We start from the raw sequence: 21378 nt of genomic DNA, 5'->3' as shown, positions 1-21378 counted from the left end.
AGCTTGAAGGTCGTAGACAGTCGCTGAAAGGTTGCGTCAGTGGGTCGCGTCACGTCACTCCAAGCTACCCTGATCCCTTGCTTCTTTATATGTAGAAGCAAGGTTTATATTAATATTACTGTGTTGGGTGCTGAATTGCACTGTGTCAGACAAAGCAATTGAATTGGGACAGAATTCATGGCTGGGGTCAAATGAAACATATTAACAAAGTCAATTTACTAAACCAACTGACTTTTCTATAGAGACTACTAATACAGAGTCCCTGTAGAGTCTATTTGAAAGGAGTTGTTTTGATGTAAGAAAGCCGAATTCATGACCTAAACCATATTGTCACTTGATAAGAAATTACATGCTTCCTCTGAAGTTTTAAAGAATGACCATTGGTCTTATGGAATAATAGAATGGGCTTGGAGTCAATTTTGGATGAATACTACAAGGTTGTAGCTCTGTTTAGACCGTCGTGCAGAGGTACACAGTCAGGGCGACAGATAGCACAATGGGCTAAGAGTTCGGCTGGCGACCGGAAGGTAGCCGGTTCAAATCCCGCTTGGAGTGCATACTGTCGTTGTGTCCTTGGGCAAGACACTTCACCCACCTTTGCCTGTAATGGAATGTAATTACGGTGGCAGGCGCGGGCACACCGCGACGCCCTGTGTCTCCCTTTCAAGGGAGATGCTAAAAATGCATTTCGTTGTCTCTGTACTGTACACTGACAATGACAATAAATTGAATCATTTCATTTTTTTTTTTTCATTTCAGGTTAACAATTGTGATGAGCAATTTCTTCACTGTGAATGTTTACACTGTCTCAGAGGACTATTGAATATCCTGAAGACTGAGTTGCCTGAGATTTTAGATATAGTGGAACTGAAGGATGTTGCAGTAAAAAGGGGAGGTAGGCCAGTAATGTTTTGTATAATAGGCAGAGCAAGCTTGAGGCCCATACGATCGACCTCACACTGCTTCTAATTCTCCCATTCTTTTGTGATTGTAGAATAAAATGCCCTATCATCTCCATTCTGGTCAGGGAATAGTGGTGCTGGGATATGTAAAAAGATTGCCAGCCATATGATTAGTTTGTCATGCAATGCTGATCCAAGCCTGTACCAGCAATGTACTGTTTTCATTCACTACTCTGTACTTATCCAGCAGCTCAGAGTTTCCTAGCCTATAATTACAATGATCATTCATTTCCATATTGGTCTGTATGAAATATCTACTCTGCTATGTAGTTCCATTGTGCAATGCTCAGTGGTCTGTCCACTGTGCCATCTTAATCCTCATAATGCTACATTAACCAGTGTTCAATTCTATATTGTACTATATTGATGGAATAATAATCCAACCATGTAACTTAATTACTTGCTGCACATCTAGCTCTGTGATACTCTGATCTTATTCAATGTTAAAAACTCATCTGAGAATTCAGTGAAAATACATTGTGTTGTACATTGATATCAATATAACAAACTATTCCAGCATTTTATGTCTATTTATCTTCTTAATGAAGATATTTTATTCGACTTTCTGGCATTTTACATCTTGTATCGTTTGGTTCAATGATACACAGATGTAAAATGGCAGAAAGTCTAATAAAATATCTTCATTAAGACTATAAATGGACACAAAATGCTGGAGTAAATCAGCAGGACAGGCAGCATCTCTGGATAGAAGGAATGGGTGACGTTTCGGGTCGGAGCCCTTCTCGACCCGAAACGTCACCCATTCCTTCTATCCAGAGAAGCTGCCTGTCCCGTTGAGTTACTCCAGCATTTTGTGTCTATCTTCAGTTTAAACCAGCACCTGCAGTTCCTTCCTACACATTTCAGTTAAGACCATGTTCATTAAAGCAAATAAAGAGGGGTGTCCGTAACAATAATTCATTGCCATGACTGGGATTGATATAATATCCATTCCTGCGATGCTTTCATTAGCCTGCCATGATAAATGCAACTTCACAAAGTCCATGACAACAATCCTGTTGAACCACATCTGGAGTATTATGTACAATTTGAGCCTTCTGACTGAAAGAAAAGATGCATTTGCAATAGAGGTGTTACAGTGAAGATTCATCAAATGGATTTGTGGAATGACAGATCTTGTTTGGGACCTGATCAATCACCCTAAATGTTCATTCCCTCCCCCATTGGTACATAATGTCTGCAATATGTGCCATCTATGAAGTGCACTGCAGTTGCTTATCCTGGCTATGCCAACGATCACTCAGAAACCCTCAACATCTGTCACAGAGGAAGAGCAGCACAGCAGAAGCTGGGGAATATTACCACTACCGGTTTCTTTCCAAGATGTACCCACCAACCTGACTGAGAAATATATTGCCAATCCTTCATTGTCAATGGCCCCATATCTATTTGTGTTGTATTGTGGTTTCTGGAGCACAGTGCTGTTGGCGATGATAAGAATTTCCAGTGGGAATGGAGGGAAAAATGCAATGTCCCATTTTCCCATTCAGCCCCTGCAAGATTTCCAAAAGACTATTTACACAGTGGATTGAGGGAGGCCAATATCCTTTTCATTCTCACCAAATGTGAAAGGCTAAAAGTGGTTTGAGGCAAATGATTGTTGGAAAGCACATACAGCATGAGGTACAGGTCCCTAAATAAGGAGAGCATTATTGGTTTATTGTTGTCTGCCTTGTGATCAGAATAGAAATTAGGTTGTAAATAAATTCTGGCATTTGTGCCTTCAAATATTTAACTGAAATTTTTATTATCTGATAAAATAATACACAGTTCTCACGAGTGGCTTCAGGAATTGTTTGCATTGTCATTCATGCTGATTCTCAAAATAGGTCGTGCATCACTGATCTCGGTTCAGTTGTAAGAATGTCTGTCTAGATTAGACTGTGTATCTAGCTTAAATCCTTAAATCACAGCTCCCATGAAGAAAGAAAGTGGAAAGAATGTGTCACCCCTGATGTCATCTCAGTCCCTGCCACATGCCCGTACCAATGGCTAATTCCCTTAAAGTCTAAAAATCTACTAATCTCTGCCTTGAATTTACTCATTGACTGAGCCTCCAAAGCTCTCATTGGGTAGAAAATTAAGGGATCCTCCATTCTCTGTTTAAGAGAAATTCATTCTTATTTCCGTTCTAATTAGCCAACTCTTTATATTTAGAATGTGGCCCTTGGTTCCATAGTTTCCAGCCAGAAGAAACATCATCCCCAAATTTAATATGAAGAAGGGTCCCAACCTGAAACATCAACTATCCATGTTCTCCAGAGATGCTGCCTGACACACTGAATTACTCCATCACTTTGTATCCTTTTGTGTAAACCAGCACCTGCAGCTCCTAGATTCTTAATCCTTGTATTTACCGTGTCAGCTTCTAATGAATTTTATGTTTCAATGTTATAATGTTAAATTATGTTAAATACTCAATAGTATAAGCCTAGTCTGCTTAACCGCTCCTCATACAACCCTATCACCCAATTTAGGAATCAATCTGTGGACCATTGTATTTGCTACAGCTATATCTAATATTTTGGGGTTGGGACTCAATCACTGTGGACTGACATCAAGATTCTTGGTGCAAAAGGAGTTGATGTGAAATATCATTGTCATATCAGAAGAGTCCACGATTGAGTTCAGATACAAGGACCGCCAAAAATGAAAAGAATTGAACCATTGAAGACCTGAACCTTCTCCTTGAGACTTTAGAGATACGATATCGAAACAGGCCCTTCGGCCAACTGAGTCCACGCCAACCAACAATAACCCCGTTCACTAGCACTATCCTACACACTAGGCGCAATTTACGATTTTTACTGAAGCCAACTAACCTACAAACCTTTACGTCTTTGAAGTGTGGGAGGAAACAGGAGCTCCTGGAGAAAACCCACGTGGTCAAAGGGAGAATGTACAAACTCCTTACAGGCAGCATCCATAATCACAATTGAACCCGGGTCTCTGGCGCCGTAAAGGAGCAACTTTACCACGGTGCCACTGTGCCGCCCTAATGCTGCTCTATATGTGAGGAATAAATGAAGGGATGGGAGACCATTGCAGAGCCTTCTCTTTCCACTGGGGGGGAACAGGCACTGGTTATTGACCCTCCTGTGAATGTCAGTCATGTGGCAACTGAGAATATCTGAATGAAACAAAATCTGATTTATTATTGTTGTACCATTGACAAATGTTCCGAAGCATATCATTCAAAAGTTGACCCAAGTAAGCAAATATTTAAATACAGGTAGGTTAGTTTTAAGGAAATAATTAGCAGATGAAAGACAATCATTTTAATGGGGGGGGGGGGTTCTGGATTTCAGAGTTTAGAGCATGGACAGTAAAAGGCAAATTATATTAACTAAATCATTTTGAGATTATCACTTCAGCTCATTTGCAATATAATGCAATCATCTTACACAGAATGTTGCTCTTTTATTAATCATCATCCACAGAGAAACAGCACAGCATAGCATATGCAATAGTCAGTTGAGTCAGTGTTAGAGAGATGCCTGGATATTAGCAACATAGTGAGCAATTGATATCACATGAATTATGTTCTGGATAATGTGACTGAATTAACTTCTACAGTTCAATATTAACGACATTAATTAAATGTTTAATGTGACATTCTGCAGAGATACTTTTTGTAACCTGTGGCATAATGCTTCAGTCTACAATTTAATTTAGTTTAGTTTATTGTCATTTGTCAGGTACGGTGAAAAGCTTTTTGTTGCATACTATCCAAAATGTGACAAGGACAAGGAATGGATCAAAACTTAAGTTCCAGTTTGTTTCTCTTAAAATGAGAGTGTGGTGAATCTCTGGAATTCTCTGCCGCAGAAGGTAGTTGAGGCCAGTTCATTGGCTATATTTAAGAGGGAGTTAGATATGGCCCTTGTGGCTAAAGGGATCAGGGGGTATGGAGAGAAGGCAGGAACAGGATACTGAGTTGGATGATCAGCCATGATCATATTGAATGACGGTGCAGGCTCGAAGGGCCGAATGGCCTACTCCTGCACCTATTTTCTATGTTTCTATGTTTCTATGATTACTAAGCCTGCACATCTATTTAAAATTCTTCTCTCATTTTTCTTTCCTTCACCTGAAACTATGTAAACAACCATGCTAAATTTATCTCATTTGTTTTTGAGTGAAAAAGCAATGAACAGAATGTGTTGAAAACGCTCAGAGGCTCCATCAGCAGCTTTAGGCAGAATAGATAATTTAGTTTCTCCGATGCCTTTGTTTACCAGAACAAAGGCAATTACTTTCAGCAATCACTATTCAAGCTTAAACACAAATCAATATAGCTGGGCTTTGGGTGCACCCGGCGGATATATGAGTTATGTTGGCAATAAAATAGAACTGTACAGCAAAGAAACAGGCTCTTCAGCTCCTATCATGAATCCAGTCTAAACTTGTACCTCTGGCGTTGGGTCTTACATTGACATGTAATGCTCCTCTGAATGCTGATATTTTCTGGTATTTTCACACATTTGGTGCTGGCCACTCATGCACAGTCAGGCTTTCATTCCACTGCAAGGTCTTCTTCAGCTGGAGCTAACCAGAACTTTCCCATGAGGGTCATAGCACATTGCTGGGAGGACATAGAGTCCCTTTAAGCTGTCTATATACACTCCCCTTCAAGTCCTCACCCACATCAGTACTAAAGCTCTCTCATCCAAAGCTCAAAACTCTCTCTCTGTCCATTGATTTTCCATTGTGTGGTGGTCAGTTGAGTAGGTTAACCTATGATGAGCGTTTGTTGGCACTGGGCCTGTACTCGCTGGAGTTTAGAAGAATGAGGGGAGACCTCATTGAAACATACAGAGTGGATAGATTGGATGTGGAGAGGATGTTTCCACTAGTGGGAGAGTCTAGGACTAGAGGTCATAGCCTCAGAATTAACGGACGTTCTTTTAGGAAGGAGATGAGGAGGAATTTATTTAGTCAGAGGGAGGAGAATCTGTGGAATTCTTTGCTGCAGAAGGTTGTGGAGGCCAAGTCAGTGGATATATTTAACATAGAAACATGGAAAGTAGGTGCAGGAGGAGGCCATTCGGCCCTTTGAGCCAGCACCGGCATTCATTGTGATCATGGCTGATCGTCCCCTAGCAATAACCCGTGTCTGCCTTCTCCCCATATCCCTTGACTCCACTAGCCCCTAGAGCTCTATCTAACTCTCTCTTAAATCCATTCAGTGATTTGGCCTCCACTGCCCTCTGTGGCAGGGAATTCCATAAATTCACAACTCTCTGGGTATAAAAGGTTTTCCTCACCTCAGTCTTAAATGACCTCCCCTTTATTCTTAGACTGTGGCCCCTGGTTCTGGACTCGCCCAACATTGGGAACATTTTTGCTGCATCTAGCTTGTCCAGTCCTTTTATAATTTTATATGTTTCTGTAAGATCCCCCTCATCCTTCTAAACTCCAGTGAATACAAGCCTAGTCTTTTCAATCTTTCCTCATATGACAGTCCCGTCATCCCAGGGATCAATCTCGTGAACCTACGCTGCACTGCCTCAATCACAAGGATGTCCTTCCTCAAATTAGGAAACCAAAACTGTACACAATGCTCCAGATGTGGTCTCACCAGAGACCTATACAACTGCAGAAGAAAGGCAAAGGTAGATAGATTCTTTATTAGTACAGGTGTCAGAGGTGATGGGGAGAAGGCAGGAGAATGGGGTTAGGAGGGAGAGAGAGGTCTGCCATGATTGAATGGCAGAGTAGATTTGATGGGCCGAATGGCTTAATTCTGCTCCTATCACATGACCTTATGACCTATGGTCAGAACTGCACTCAGTTGAAATTAATCAGTGTTTAAGAAGGAATTGCAGATGCTGGAAAATCGAAGGTAGGCAAAAGTGTTGGAGAAACTCAGCGGGTGCAGCAGCATCTATGGAGCGAAGGAAATAGGCAACGTTTTGGGCCGAAACCCTTCTTCAGACTGATGGCGGGTGTGGGGGGGGATAAGAAAGGAAAAAGGAAGAGGAGGAACCCAAGGGCTGAGGGAGAGCTGAGAAGGGGAGGAGACAGCAAGAGCTACTGGAAATTGGAGAATTCAATGTTTATGCCATTAGGGTGCAGACTGCCCAAGCGGAATATGAGGTGCTGCTCCTCCAATTTCCGGTGGTGCTCACTCTGGCCATGGAGGAGGCCCAGGCCAGAGAGGTCGGATTCGGAATGGGAAGGGGAGTTGGTGCTGATCCAGACAAGCTGCCTGTCCCACTGAGTTACTCCAGCATTTTGTGTTTATCTTTGGCTAAACCAGCATCTGCTGTTCCATCATAAACAAAGTTGTTTGCTTGCCTCTGTGATCATGTTGTTTCCCCTGAACTGTATCTGACGATGCTAGGCTGTAGATTTGAATGTAATGTGTTTTTTTTGTTCACTTTAAAAGACACTGCACGGTCTGAATAGTTATGAAGCACTGCATTAGCTAAAAGACAATTCCAACAAAAATGGTTGCCTTTTCCACATGATTACACTGATTTCCGTCAGCAGGGTATTATTTAGTGTGGATAGCAGGCACCGCAGCAAATGCACTGCTTTAAATTCTGCACATCTCCCTGACTATTGTTGTCTGGTGAAAGAAAATCTACCCAGGTCTTTCTTCTATCTGCTGATTCTATTCGAAGCATTATCCTGCAGATTTTCTCTATCTACTTTTTATTTTCTGAAAGTGACAATGATCTTGATAATTCAAGTAGCATGGGCAGTTTGATATTCTTTCCAAAGATTTTGATATGCATCCTCTAATAATCTTACTCAGTATCGACGAGTTCAGATTTTGCAGCAGTTTGTGTCAGATGAGTGCAATATTAATCTATTGCTTCTATTGCTGCTTACCTTTTGTGACAGAATACAATCACTTCACACACCATTTGTGCGGTGGTAATACCTGTTATTGATCTATGTTGCAAGTGAAGGTATTCCATGCACATTGTGTTTATATCCTCCCACAGGAGCACCTTTTTGTTTCTCATCTGTAATCTAAATCTTGACATTTTCCCTTCTGGCGCACAAACCACTTTCTCAGTGGGACATAATTGAAGACGGCTCAGAATATCTGTTGAAGATTGTGAGATTAGCATGGTCGACTCCATCTGAACAGGTTGTGAATGCATTGTAAGTGCACTAAACCTACTGAGCTCTAAAATGAAGAAACAAGGAACTGCAGATGCTGGTTTACAAAAAAAGACACAAAATGCTGGAGGAACACAGCGGGTCACGCAACATCTACAAAAGAAGACCCAAAGTGCTGGAGTAACTATAAAATAAAACCCAAAGTGCTAGAATAACTCAAGAATGTTGTGTCTTCTTTTGTAGATGCTGCCTGACCTGCTGAGTAACTCCAGCACTATGTGTTTAAGAAGGAACTGCATATGCTAGAAAATCGAAGGTAGACAAAAATGCTGGAGAAATTCAGAGGATGAGGCAACATCTATGGAGCGAAGGAAGTAGGCGACGTTTCAGGTCGAGACCCTCCAGCACTATGTCTTTTGTAGATGCTGCCTGACCTGCTGAGTTACTCCAGCACTTTGTGTCTTTTTTTTTGTATCCAGAGATGATGCCTAGCTCACAGAGTTCCTACAGTACTTTGTGTCTTCTGCTGAGCTCCAATGTTTATTCAAAACTATATTATTGACGTTAGTTAACTTACATAAGTTAATATTAAATAGATCAGATGTGGGAATGTATTTTTTCCTTGGCAGTTGCAGGGTTGAATGATGATCAGTCTCAATTACAGTCATGCGCGGACGATTTGGGTCGTGACCCTTCTTCAGACTAAAGAACCCTGACCTGAAACATCATCTGTCTATTCCCTCCGCAGATGCTCAATGGTTTCAATGGTACCGATGGTTTATTTATTATCACATGTACCAAGTACAGTGAAATACATCTTTTGCATACAGATCATCAAAACTATCCCCGTACATAGGTACAATCGCCCCAAATCAGTACATTATGCACAGAACAGCTCACTGCAAAAGGCTCCATTTTGGCACAAATAAACAAAGGGATGTGAGACCATTGCAAAGCCTTCTCTTTCCACTGGAGGCAACAGGCACTAGTTATTGACCCTCCTGTGAATGCCAGTCATCTTGTTTGTGGCAACTAAGAATGACTGAATGAAATAAAATCTGCTTTCGTATTGTTGTACCATTGGCAAATGTGCTGAGGAATATCATTCAAAGGTTTCAGAAAACAAAATACTTAACCCAAGTAAGCAAATATTTAGATAGTACCTGAAAGATTGCTTTTTTAAGGAAAAATTCGAAATATTTTAGGGGAGAGGGTCTGGGTTTCAGAGTTTAAAGCTTGGACAGCCAAAGGCAAATTGTATAAACTAAATCATTTTGAGGTGTATCACCTCCTCATTTGCAATATAATGCAAATATCTTGCACTGTGGGGAGTTGATCTTTTAATAATCATAATTTACTGTCCCAGCTGCATCTGACTTGAAGCAATGGCCGCCATTTTTGTTCTCCCATCCAGATGTTGCCTGACCCGTTGAATTACTCCAGTGTTTTGTTCAAGATTCCAACATCTGTGGTTTCTTGTGTCTCAATTACAGCAATGTTGCGAGGAAACCTGCACATTAATTCAAACATCAATGTGGGTCTCACACACACATACTAAATATTTGAGCTGTCGGCCATTGCTTTAGGTCCACCATCCTCATTGCCAGAGCAAACCCAAAAAAAATGTTCTTTAAAAGATGTACTATTTTATAGTATAGTGTAACAACACGGCAGACAGAGGAACATTGTGTTAATCCAGTGTCTAGGAATATAGTCAGCAGTATGATAATTTCTGGAATGAAACTCAGACCTGGCCTTCAGTGGTCCCTGACAGAAAGTTAGTGAATGATCTATAATTCAGATAATACTTCAGACACATAGTGCTTCATTGAATTGTGGCAGGCATGATTCCTTTTAGGTAAATATTTAAAGATATCCTGATAAAAAAATTGAGAACAGAAAATCCAACAATCTTGCTGCCGACTTAAAAAAAAAAGAAGTGTTTGAAGCATGTTTTGACAACGGGCGGGGCCCATAAATAACCTGTGTATGGATTTGTTTGTGTTCTGTTCTTGCTTAAGTCAGTTGTTGATTTTGAGTGAGTTGGTAGAAGTATGGCATGTAGTTGATAGGTCCTCTGCAGTAAAGGCTCAGCTGTCCTTCAGTCTGCTGTGGGTTGAGAGAATTCCTCCTCTTTCCTAGAGGAACATGCTTTGATATATTATGTCAACGTGGAAAGTCAGTGGGAAGCTGTAGGATTAAGGACTGGGATCAATGCTTAAATATGTAAGGTTATTTTTGTGTGTTCTGATGTACACATATTAGGTTTATTGACCAGCAATTTTATGGTAGGACTTTAATACAGCAAGCTTCACAAAATAATATCCCAGGTACATTACAAAGCAGAATATGGAGGTTTATTAAGCCGAAGACTGATTCAAGAGTTATGAGGAGGGAATGAGTGAGAGATGTGGAGAGGTAGATGAGAGGGATTCTTGTCCATAGGGCCAAGTGACAGAAGTTTGACTACCATTGGCAGAGCATCTACAATCAGTAGTAGCAGAGCATAGAGATTTCAGGGAATTAAAGGATGAGGTTACGGTGACAGAGAGGAGCAAGGCCATGGAGATTTCAAGAAGAGAACTTTGAAATTGAGACATTTTCAGACTGAAGGCACAGAGGGATAATAGATGGATGATAGGTGAAAAGGATTAAGGTGAGATAACTTGGACATTTGAGTTAATGAATGCTTATTATATATGTGTGCTGCTCCACATTTGTCAAAATCAGTGTTCAGCAGATGTATAAAAAGTGGGAATGGGATGTATTCTTACTGAAGGTGCCAGAGTCAGCACTGACTTGCACATGGCAGAGTCAGGAAGCAACAAGCACAATAAACTATCCTGCAGAAGAGAGTCTTGTGTAGAAAAGTGTATCATTAGCATATGCATCAATAATGGGACAGTTCTTACTTGCAGCAGCTTAACAGACCTGGAAACGCAATACGCACAGAAAAAAATAAAAAAAACAATGAATTAATCACCATAATACTAGATAGCCATAATAGTGCAAAAAAAACAAAGTCAGTGGCTACAGAAAACACAATCCATAGAAGTCCGAATATCCTCAGTCTTTTGAGGAAGTAGACGTGTTGATGAGCTCATCAATGTAGCCAGCACAGTTCTCCTGAGATATGCACACCCTGGAATTTGAAGCTGTTGAGGCGTTACTCAATACTTCCATGCTGGAAAAGATGGGCTCAAAGTACTGGGAAAAGTCCCATGCGGGATTGTTGATAGTTCTTGGCATAGCTGGATTTCTGGCCTACCAATGAACCAAACATTTCATTATGCATTTCTATCATTTTTCTTCCAAGCCCAAAATGACAGAAATGACTCTTATAATCCTGCCAGATTGCTCGGTCATTGAGTTAACAAAACAGACAGAGGATTCAGTCTGATCTGGACCGCACAGCTCATGTTTCAGACGGGCAATAAACTTACCTGTAATATTTGAAATGCCTGATTCAAAGAGGTGAGAAAGCATTCTGCCGTAAATTTAGGCATTAAATTATTTTTACTATTTTTACTATTTTAAAAACAATACGATTAAAAAGTACTGAACGTTGTGGATATCTTGAACAAAGGCACCTCAAGAGGTAACAACAACTTAAATTTAATTATAATTATACTGTAATTATGCATAATATTCTTGTACAATTATTCTCACTGTCAGTGCCACATTCTGCTTCCATTCAATCAATTATCCCTGGGCCTTCAGTCAAAGTCCACAGTTCGATAAATGTAAATGCCTGTTGCTCACTGTGGTAATTTTATCTCTGTTTTTGGCTTGTTATTTTAGTGAAAGACTTCCACAGATCACTGGATCAAACTGCAGAAGTTCCTGCCTAGCATCTTCAAGGGAGCTACTTCCCAAGAGGAATTGTTGCAGTTGATGTAGAAGGCAGAATACTGCTGTCTCACAATAAATACCCATTTTGCAGACATCCCACATCCCAGTAATGAATCATACTTCAAAAACGAAACTCTGGCATCACCGAGGTAGAATCTCTGCAGGGTTTAAGTGGGTTATATAAAGGATAATCAATTGCAGTCAGCTATATAAAGGATGGGAAACAGCTGGTAGTGGGCTACACAAAAGGCTAGAAATTGCAAGGCATGTTAAAGCAATGCTACACAAGTGGCCCACTCTATTTTTGAGTAAATCCCCTAGCCCTCATAGTGATATTCTATCCTGTAGGAGACCAGGAATGTCGTGTGTCGTGCCTTACATATTGAAAGCAACACAAAGGCCTTTTGGAGGATTCATTAACTGATCAAAAGATTACAAGTAAGGGGAGGAAAATGGCCATGATAGAAAGAAGTAAGTCAAGAAAGGTCGATGGAAGGGTGTAGATTGATGTGGGGTGCTGGTTATAAGATTGGGTGATGTTGAGTGCTATTATTGCTCAGTAAAAGATCAGGAGGGCAAGAAAGATGATGGGTGGTGGTAGAGAGTGCTGGTGTATACGGTCATTCAGGGAGATGGTTGTGTGATGGTTTGGTCTAAAGTCACGAGGACATTGCTAGTCAGGAGTGGAGGGGCAGCAAAACACAAAGACACTCTAACACAAACCGAAAAGAGTGCTTCACCCAAGAAGTGGGTTATATACAGGCTACCCCCCAGGTTATGAACACACAACCCATACATACAATCAACCACGCAAAACATTATTAACTTTGAAAGCCCATACATAGATACATACATTTGTTCCTATGTTTGGCTGAACTAGTTTCCTTTCTCTCTCCCTCTCTCTCCACTTTTCTTTGTTTTCAGTCTCATGTCCTTTTGTTGTCATGATTAAAATACTGATGTGGGGGCTGGTTATGAGATAATTGGGTGATCGATGAGTGGACTGATTGCTCAGGTGGAGGTATGGTGATCATATTGGTGTATTTCTAACTTACGGACAAAATCTACTTATGGACATCTGTAAAAACAGAACTGGTTCATTACCTGAGGATGGCCTGTAAAGGTTTATAAATAATTGAAGAGTGGGCTATATAAAGGGCATTAAACGTTTGAATGGTGGACAATGTAAAGGTTAATAAACAATGACATGGTGCATTATACAAAGGACAGTAGGATGCTGACAGTATTTTTATTATGAAGAATAATAATCCTGGTATTAAAGGTAATAGATAGCAGACAGTGGAATATGAAGGTAGAATGGATAACTGTTAATCTGAAAACCAGCTGATTGTGAATTATACAAAATATAATAAATAACTGGCAGTGGATTATGTATAAATATAATGGATTTCTATCATCGTTATATCCTGGACTGAGCTGCCAACACAATAGATTTTGTGTGATAAGAAGCCGATCTGTGATCTGTAAGTTGGGGCGCGCATATCACACTGATGGTTTGGCTCTGTGTTGACAGTGGGTGCCCCATGTTCACTCTTCTTTGATCATTCCCACTCTGTTCCATTCCTATTCATAAACTGTAACCTAGCATCTGTTTGTCCACTTCCTATCACCAACACCACAAACCATCTAATTAGTTTGTACCAAAGACAGACACAAAAAACTGGAGTAACTCAGCGTGTCGGGCAGCATCTTTGGAGAAAAGGAATAGGTGGGGTTTCGGGTCGAAACCCTTCTTCAGACTGAGAATCAGGGGAAAGGGAAATGCAAGATATAGACGGTAATATAGAGAGTTATAGAACAAATTAATGAAAGATATGCAACAAAGTTAAAAAGTAGCGATGATTAGGGGGAGGTAGAGTCCACAATGGTCCATTGTTGACTGTGGGCTAGGAGTTAAAGAGTTATACTGACAATGAAACTCAACAGGACGACAGTGAAAGTAGTACGATGACTGGGGGTCAGTTCCTTCCTCTACATAATTAGTTTGTTCAATGTCTTTGTGCTTCTTTCTCAGAGCTCTTGGACTGTTGCCATTTTGACCATGCTGACCATTTTGTAGAATCTTTGGAATGCACGACTTCTGCATACATCCAACATGACCAGTCCAGCGAGGCTATACTGAAATGAGAGCACCTGCCTATCTGGAATGCTGCACAGCTCAAGAACAGCGGGGTATGGAATCCTGTCCTGGTACACGTATTATTTTAATAAAGGCAGTGCAGATGAAAGCCATTAAGAACAGAAATGTAAGACAAAGAAACTCCAAATATTGTGCCATAAAGCAGTGGAGGCGATATTTTGTCGATGTCAGCTTCGTCATTTTTTCCAATGCCAAAAATGGTTCTGCTTTCAGAAAGCAAGCATCAATGTCACCATCAAAGATAGCACTGCAATGCAGGACACTTCCAAGATAGAAATAATTATTTGCTATTTGTAGTTCATAATCATCCATGTTGACAGTGGCCGAGACATGGATTTAAGGCACTTCAGATTAATCGTCAATCCACGAGCCTACTTATGTAAAAAAATCCAGAATTCTTTCTATATCCACAAGTATGTGAGGCTATTAGAGCACAGTTATAACTCAGTAACAGATCACAGGTGGTTGCAGTCAACATCTATAGAATATTCATCAGGCAATAGTTTGTCATCTATGATGTTGCTAAATGCTTGTTGTGTATGCTTGATGGGCGAAATGATTTATTTTCAATATCGAGGTACACTAAATAGTTGATGGGTGAAATTAGCCTTATTTTGGGTAATAGGGAGCAGTAAAAATCATATTTAAAAAATAAAAAGGAACAAATGTAATTGATTTGGTGCGATAAATTACTCAGTCTGAAGAAGGGTTTCGGCCCGAAACGTCGCCGATTTCCTTCGCTCCATAGATGCTGCTGCACCCGCTGAGTTTCTCCAGCATTTTCGTGTACCTTCAATCTTCCAGCGTCTGCAGTTCCTTCTTGAACAAAATTACTTACATGTCAGTTATGGCACTGTCCCACTTAGGTGATAGTTTGGGTGACTACAGGCAACGGCCACAACATTTTCAACATGTTGAAACATTTTCGGCGGCAGTGGCAACAATTTTTGCTGAAGGTTGTCGCCAGGTGTCGTAGGTGAATTCCATTAAAAATAGTCCCTAGCAGTCGCCTAAAGAGTCGCCTAAGTGGGGCAGGCTCTTTAAAAGATAATTGATTATATGGAATATTGATAGAAATGAATTTGTATAATTCAGAATATTAAAAGAGGCAGAACAAGTAAAGATAGTTGGGGGAATTTAATTTGATTTAAACGAGGAAGCACGTTGCACAGCTCATAGCTGGTGCATATTGCTAAGGTATCTTGACCCAAAACTTCCTTCTCTCCAGATCTGCTGCCTCTCCCGCTGAGTAACTCCAGCTTTTTGTGTCTGTCTTCGATTTCATCTGCAGTTCCTTCCTACACATTGGTTGGACACAGTTCTGTTCAATTTTACTGCAACAGTAGATACAGAGATGTGCAAGATAATTGTACTGCCTAATTACTTCATTTAGTGGTGAACACTACGTCTTTTCACTTCAATAAGCCTGACCTGTAAGAACTTGTTGAAGTAATTTATATTTACAGTCTGGTATAACATGGAACAATACCATCTTATATCAGGTTTATGTGGATGCTGTTACTTCTTTCCTTAATTTTATTTTAATTTGAGCTCACTCCTAATTCCAACAAGAATTCCTTTATTGTCATAATTGCATAATTGGCCTTTTTGATGTACTGCACAAAGCACTCTGCCACTGATGGCTGTGATTGCCATAATCCGCTGCTGAGTGGGTAGAAATCTGTGCTATAGCCATAATCATGATTGACAACTGCACTGTGCTGGCCTCTTTTAAACAATTGGATAAAGCTGTTTGGGAAATAATATAGGGCTTAATTTTTTATGAAGGCAAGAGAAAAGAAGTGTTAACGAGCTCACAAAGCATGTTGCTGCACTGATCTTGTTGTGCTCTAATGAGGTGCCATTTTCCCATTTTTCACCCAGAGCGTTGTGAATTTGTGGCAGAAGGCAGTGGAGGCCAATTCACTGGATGAATTTAACAGAGAGTTAGCTAGGGCTATTGAGGCCAGTGGATCAAGGGATTTGGTGAGAAGGCAGGCATGGGTTACTAATTGTGGATGATCAGCCATGATCACAATGAATGGCGGTGTTGGCTCGAAGGGTTGAATGGCCTCCTTCTGCACCCATTTTCTATGTTTCTATGTATATCACATTTCAAAAATTACTTCATTGGCCACAATTCACATTGAGATTTTGAAAGGCGCAATAAAAATGGATTTTCGTTCTTTACTTCAGTTAAACCAGAGAAAACATACCCTCATTGCTCAGCTGCAGTAAATGGCAGACCTCAACAATCAGAAGCTTTGGTCTAGAAACTACAAGAAAAACTGAGCAAGATTGTGCCCACCCCATTGATCCTATTAATAATAATAATAATAATAATAATAATAAACATTATTACGGACTCAAGGTCCAGACAAGGGGCAACATTACATTAAAAATGCATTGCATATCAAATATTATAAATATATATAAAATCATGGTATATCACATAAAAACATCATAATTTATATTTAACAAAAATCCACAATACTTAAGTTAAAAATCCAGATTAAAAGATGATCAATGTCCTACAACGAGACAACGATACCAGTGTCTCCACAGCTGGGATTCGTAGCGTGTAGTGCTAACCCTTATGTTTGTCAAGGCCACAATAAGCACATTTTTAGAGTCATTTATCCTGCAAATGAATTTATACACGTGGTGTCTTAGGATAGCTTCTAAAGTACTGACTCCTGCAGCCACAAACATATTACTGGCACTACACCATCTAGGTTGCCTTGGCAGTGTTCTCATGGCATCGTTATATGCCACCTTTAGTCCCTGCATACTTGTCTTTAAATAGTTCGACCATAGGTGCGCAGTGTAGAGGGGTGTGCAGTATGCTCTAAATAGCGACATCTTCACCACATCTGCACACACACCAAATTTACACAAGAGGATATTTGCCTGTACATACAGCATGCGTCGTTGCCTATAAATATCCTCATCATCTGTCATTTGTTCTATAATAATATGTTCTAGATATTTTATCTTATTACAGACACTAAGATTGTTGTCACACAATTTGAAAACAGGATATTTTAGGCATTTGGTTCTACAGACCATAACAGCACTCTTACTAGCATTATATTTAATGTCATGTTCCACACCATGCACGGAACATATAGTAAGGAGCTGCTATTCTACCCGTTCTGTCGATTTCCCCCAATGCCAGCCACAAGACTTTGCACAATGAATGAAAAGCTCAGAAGATAGACGAAAAGTGCTGGAGTAACTCAGCGGGTCAGGCAGCATCTCTGGTGAAAAGGAATAGATGAAGTCTCGGGTCGAAGCACTTGTCCAGACCTTCAGAGATGGCAGGGGCTCCACGGAAGAAGATCTGTCTTCGCTCATGCTTCCCTCCCTGGCAACTACTTCAGCAACGCAGTATAAGGAGCAGAACAGCCAGGTTTTGCAACAGCTTCTTCCCCCGAGCCATCACTTGAATTCCATATAATGTGCTGCCACTAATATCTATTTTATCTTTTATCTTATTTATCCTTTTGTTATTTTATGTTGCACAGTGAGCCAGATGCAACAACATTTCGTTCAGACTTGCATTTGTTGGTGTATTTTTGAATGACAATAAAGTATTTGATTAATTGATAGATTGATTGATTGATTTACCTGTGGTGTTCAACCAGCTGGTCAGGGCTGTGATTTTGCAGCCTATTGCTGGGCCCTCCAGATCAAAAACTTCCCAGTCATCCTTTGAAGCTTTTCCATCGCTTAATTATAATAGCTGGGGAAATATCTTGCATTATTTCCTTCTATAAGTAACCCCCCAGCTCAGTGACAACCCCTCCCAGAATAAGCCCCAGAACAAGTGGTTCCACATGTTCATTATCTGAATGGGAATTCCTGCAATGTTACAGTCAGTAACCCCAGATGAGAGCACAAGCTTATAAGCCCAGCAAAAGTGGTGACACATCTTCAACCAATGCAACTATGTTACAGTCAGCAGTGATGGTTATCATTGTTTATCTCAAACCAGTTTAGTTATGCATTTAGTACATGGTCATTGTTTCAGTGATAATTTGCATTAGTTTTCGAATATTAGTGACAATTTAATATTTTTATATTATAAAATCATTGTAAACTGTCTTTGCATGGTGAAGCAGGGGCTCCACCCTGCCCTTCCATTTAGAATTTAACACAAGCTCAGAACTTCCCAACGCACTTTAGAGCTAAATACATTTGAAGTACAATTACTGTGCTGATACAGTAAGAACCAATCTGTGAACAGCTATGACACCCACTCCACAAACAATTGCTGTATATTAGCTTATTTGTTCCAGTTTGGTGCATAAAAGGATAGAATTTGAACAAAGCTCTGAGAGCTCTTTCTGAGTTGGACTTGAACCTCCACTCTTCTGACTCAGGGACATGAAACTCCCACTGGCCCACCATCAAAGGACAACAAATCAGCACGATAGTAAAATATCAGAACACTGAAACAATTCAATCATCAAGGGAATATTATTCACCATTTCTAAAAAATTGTAACTTGAGAGCGAATGCAACAGAATAACAATAGCTCCCGGAGTCTCTGCTGATGAGTATCAGTAACACCAAAAGGGAATTGAAGAACTTGAATTCTTCCCATTATTCAAATGGAAGAAAAACTGAGAAGCCCATTCGCAAGCTATCTTTTCTCAATATGAAAATTTAGAAATACACGTTTCGAAATGTCAGGAATGCGGATTTGGAAAATTAGATTTTGAATTGGCGTGATATTTGACTCAGCACTGAAATTTGACAAACAAGTCAATGCCGTGGTAAAAGCTAGCTTCTTTCAGCTTCGGACGATAGCTAAAATAAAACAATTCCTCCAGTTTGATGACCTGGAAAAGATCATCCACACATTCATCTCCTCCCGCCTAGATTACTGCAACTCCCTTTACACTGGCATCAGCCAATTTTCCATGTCCCGCCTGCAACTGGTCCAAAACGCCGCAGCGAGACTCCTGACGGGCACCCGAAAAAGGGACCACATCACCCCGATCCTGGCCTCTCTCCACTGGCTCCCTGTGAGGTTCCGTATAAATTTCAAGATCCTCCTCCATGTCTACAAAGCCCTCAATGGGCTTGCCCCCACCTACATAAAAAGTCTTCTCACCCACCACTCCACCTCCAGGCCCCTCAGATCGGCCGACTTGGAGCTGCTGAATATCCCTCGGTCTAGGCATAAGCTCAGGGGCGACCGCGCCTTTGCGGTTGCAGCCCCTAGACTCTGGAACAGCATCCCCTTGCCCATCAGAACTGCCCCCTCCATCGACTCTTTTAAGTCACGACTAAAGACTTATCTATACTCCCAAGCCTTTCCTGACATCCTCTGAGTGAGGGCTACATGTATATATGTATGTAGTCTGTTTTTGTTGTGCTATTCTTATAACAAATGTTAAGCACATTGGCCAACGAGAGTTGTTTTTTAAATGTGCTATATAAATAAATGTGAATCGACTTGAATATAAAAAATAAGAGTGGAGAAAGGATGGTTTAGATGGAATGGATATTTAGTTTGTGGTCATGTTGTAGCGATTCTGTGGGCGGTAGAATGGAAATCATCACTCCTGCAAGTGACCTAGAGTTTTGGAGAGTGTCCAAAGTTATTCCCTTGATTAAGAATAGAAAAATCGATCATCCAGGAAAGTATAGGCCATTATAGGCTTCACGTCTTTGGTAAGGAAGCTATTCGAGAGATTACTTAGGGATAGGATTTATTCACGTTTGGAAAAAATGGGCTAAATTAAGGTCAGTAGGCATGGATTTGTCTGCGGCAAGTCATGACACAAACTTGATTGAGTGTTTTGAGAATATGATGAAGGTGATTGACGAGAGAAGGACAGTGGATGTAATAGATTGGTTAGTAAGTTTGCAGACAATGCAAAAAAAAATTGGTGAAGTTGCAGACAGTAAAGATAGGTAGTAAAGAATGCAGCAAGATGTAGATTAGTTACAAATATGGGTAGGGAAATAGCAGATGGAATTTAATCTAGGCAAGTGTGAGGAGTTGCACTTTGAGTGGCCAAATGTAAGGGGAAAGTGAACATTTAATGGCAGGCCCTTTTACAGCATTGATGTACAGAGACTTCTCGGGGTACAAGTCCACAGCTCCCCGAAAGTTGCAACGTAAGGAGATAAAGTGGAAAGATGGTATATGGTATGCTTGCCTTCATTATTTGGGGCACTGAGTGCAAGAATGAGGGAGTCATGTTGCAACTTTATGAAACTTATGAACACATTTAAAGTATTGTATGCAGTTCTGGTCACCCCATTACAGGAAGAATGTGGAGGCTTTGGGTGTAGAAGAGATTTACCTGGATGATTAGAAGGTGTTAGCTATAAGGTGAGGTTGGACCAACTTGGATTGCCACAGGTTAAGGGGAGAAATTAGATGTTTATAAAATTATGAGATAGGCATAGATAGGGTAGACAGTCAGAATCTTTTTTCCTCAAGATGGAAATGTCATAGACGATGGGGCATTGCTTTAAAGTGAGTGAAAAAGTTGGCCCCATAGCAGAAGCGTCCACGTCACGGGGCTGGAAACTGGAAGTATCATCAATCAATCAATCAATCAATCAATCAATCAATCAGTTTTATTCGCCACTTGCACATAAAGTGCAAGTGAAATGAATTTGCCAGCAGCGGAACAATAAAAAAAAACCACACAAAAACACAATAAAAATTTAACACAAACATCCACCACAGCATTCATCACTGTGGTGGAAGGCACAAAATTTGGCCAGTCCTCCTCCATTTCCCCCGTGGTCGGGACCTCAACCCTCCGCAGTCGTCGCTGCGGGCGTCCAGATGATCAGACAAGGTAAGGTCCAGGTAAGTTCTGAATCGGTGCCTCCCCACCGGAAGCCGCGGCTTCAAGTTGGTCGGCAGTCGAAGGCCGGCGGTCGAAGATTTAAAGTCCCTGCCACGCCGCTGCCAGAAGCATCGCAGACCGCAGGGCCGGCGGTCAGAGCTCCCCTCCAGGGATCCCCGGCGAGGGACCCCGCTCAGGCTGGTAATTACCCTGAGATAATTCTGCTACCACCATCATCTATTGCAACGTGCGATGGCTCCCACTGATTGTCGCCGGAAGCTTGGTTCCTTTTCAGGTCGGACGATGACAGCGATATCAACATTTGAAACCTGGAAGATGGACACGAAAGAAGAAGAAGTGAAAAAGTTTAAAAGAGATGAGTGGGGCAAGTTTTTTTATACAGAGTGGTGGGTGCTTGAAAGAAGTTGTCAGGCGGAAGCAGATATGAGGCTTTTCGATAGGCACATGAATATGCAGGGAATGC

The sequence above is a fragment of the Leucoraja erinacea genome, chromosome 28 (assembly GCF_028641065.1).
Source record: "Leucoraja erinacea ecotype New England chromosome 28, Leri_hhj_1, whole genome shotgun sequence".
Taxonomy (NCBI): Eukaryota; Metazoa; Chordata; class Chondrichthyes; order Rajiformes; family Rajidae; genus Leucoraja; species Leucoraja erinaceus.
This window is presented reverse-complemented; position numbering follows the sequence as displayed.